The sequence below is a fragment of the Ochotona curzoniae genome, unplaced genomic scaffold, assembly GCF_017591425.1.
Source record: "Ochotona curzoniae isolate NIBS_2020 unplaced genomic scaffold, NIBS_Ocur_1.0 contig_1071, whole genome shotgun sequence".
NCBI lineage: Eukaryota > Metazoa > Chordata > Mammalia > Lagomorpha > Ochotonidae > Ochotona > Ochotona curzoniae.
This window is the reverse complement of record NW_024464939.1, coordinates 18153891-18156565: the sequence shown is the minus strand read 5'-3', so window position 1 is coordinate 18156565 and position 2675 is coordinate 18153891. Positions and strand designations below refer to the sequence as shown.

At 37.3% G+C, this 2675-nt stretch overlaps 1 pseudogene; it reads left to right on the top strand.

Moving 5' to 3' along the window:
- The first annotated feature begins 438 nt into the window (after positions 1–438).
- LOC121164837 lies at positions 439–1980 on the top strand (annotated as a pseudogene).
- Positions 1981–2675: the final 695 nt, after the last annotated feature.

Genomic DNA, 2675 nt, shown 5'->3' with positions numbered 1-2675 from the left:
GAGGTGCATAAACCAGAAGATGGAATACTCTCTCTCTCTGTCTCTTTTCCTCTCTCTCTCTCTCTTCCTCTCCCTCTCTCTCTCCACCCTCCCCTGTAACATGACTTTCAAATAAATAAATGAATCTTTCCAAAAAATAAAAATAAACATGTTAAATCAGTGATCCTCTACTTCACAAATGCTTAAGATTTAAAAAAATCTGGGAACACAACATACAATTGTTCTATCAGGCATCTATCACCTAACTAGGAAGTATTAACCTAATCATGTAATTAGTGTAACAATTACATATATGTACATTCATAAGCACAAGCTATAGTATTGTTTGTGTGTCTATACTCGATATGAATTACATCACATTTCACATATCATTTTGAAAGTTGTTTATTAAAAGCTCAAAGTTATGTTTTGAGAATTAGATATACTGACACATATAAAATGTATTTACATCATTTCTTTCAAGCGTTGATGGTTCATGGTGTGAGAGTTGCTTCAGTCTTGGCCTGCTCACTCAGTAGACAGTGCTCTTGCATAGCAGAATCAAATGCTGCAGTAAAGAAGAAAGCCATTCAAGTTGGCTATGTTTTAGGTGGCTTTCTTTCTCGTGAAGTCTGGCACAGTGATGCTGAGAGTTTTTCTGCCTTTAATGGTGTACTCTACATAATAAGATGTTTCATTGGTTTCATACAGAGGAATGTTGCATGATAGGGCTTCATGTTCGAAATGGAAACTGCAAAGACCATTTAGATGAAGAAACAAATATTTAACTTAGCTCAGATATATGTGGATAAACTAAGAAAGCAAGTAAAGCTGCAGTCTATTGCTGTGTGCCCTTCTGTTTGCCAGAAGTAATCATGATGAGACATGCTAATGGTATATTGAGGCAATGAAAGAAATCACAACAGGCTTACCAGTCAAAGTTGTGGTGGATGTTTTAAGACAGTTTCTAAGGCTTGTGTTGTAGAATGCAAATTTAAGAAGGTAGAAGAGTTAATTAAACATACAGTGTATCTGGCATGGGATCATTTTGGAACCAAATGCCTAAAATATTCTGATGCACTGTTAAATTATGTACTCTACTTACTATATGTAGATAATATCTGTCAATCTGTTACAATTTATCAGGCAGCTTTTGATATTCAGCTGTCAGTATTTGATGGCAAAAATATCCATGTAGCAACTGATAATGAAGACTTGACTAATTCTTCTTATGTTCACCAGTAATAGCTCTGGAAAATTTGATGATGCACTATTTCATGCAGAAAGAACTATTAGCACCATCACCAACATCTTACCTGAAGATCATCTTCTTCTGGCATCATCAAAGGGAGTGAAAGCATTTATTTTAGAGATTACAATTGACTGTCACAACAAGGAAACTGAACAAAGGCTGCTTCTAGAAGCCCATGATTTGCACCTATCTTCGCTCCAACTAAGAAGCTTTTGGGGAATTTAATGTACAGACTGCAAAACACTATGGAAATCTTGGAAAACTTTATCAGTCAATGAGAAAATTTAAAGAAGCTGAAGAAATGTACATCAAAGCAATTCAAATTAGGAAACAACTTCTTGGTCAAGAAGACAATGAAGTAACTTGTTCTGTGGGATATCTGGCTTCTTTATCTGATTATGATATGAATCAGTATGAAAATGCTGAGATACTATTTGCAATCTACACCCATCGGGAAGAAACAGCAAAGGTTAGAGTGGACTGAGGTATGATTACCATGGTCTCATTAAACTTTACAATATCAGAGTGTTTTGTCTAACTAGAACCAGTTGCGAGATCGGCCATATTCAGTGACCAGTACACTCAAAGGTATTAACACCAGCTCCCAGTCCCCCGAAGAAAAGATGCAATTCTTCCTGATTTCTCAGAATGCTGAGGGACCAAGTCTCTGTGGGAAGACCTCAATTAACCAATTAGCTTTTCCCAGGTTCCAGGGAATTCATACCGTGAAATCTAAATCGTGTTGTTGAAGGGGGGGGTGGGGCTGGGTTTTGTATTGAAACATTGGTTCAGTCCATTGGAGACCCTATTTTGGATGATCCTTATCTTTCAGAGTATCTGAAGGAATAAGCACTTATGCAGGTATATTCAGCATGATAAGTAGTTTGGCCCACATTTTTCAACTTAGTAGAAACAAACAGCAAGAAATCTTTTATTTTCTTTTTTTTTTTAAGATTTATTTTACTTTTATCATAAAGTCAGATATACAGAGAGGGGGAGAGACAGAGAGGAAGATCTCTGTCCGTTGATTCATTCCTTAAGTGGCCTCACTGGCCAGAGTTGTGTTAATCTGAATCCAGGAGCTTGGAGCTTCTACCAGGTCTCCCTCATGGGTACAGCATCCTAGGTCTTTGGGCTGTCCTTTACTGTGTTCCTAGGTCACAGACAGGGAGCTATATGGCAAGCAGGACTGCAGGGATACAAACCAGTGCCCATATGGGATTGTGGGTATGCAAGGCAAAGACTTCAGCCACTAGGCTACAGCGCTGGGCCATTGTTTTTCTTTTTAATAATAATTCATTTTACAGGTAGTCTGAGAGAAAACAAAAGAACCCCTAAATAAAACTACTTAAGAGTTTTTAAAAATATTTTTATTCACTTTGAGTTGTTCTGTGGAGTATCCTTAGCTTATGGAATATTCCACTATCACCTTATCCACTCTCCT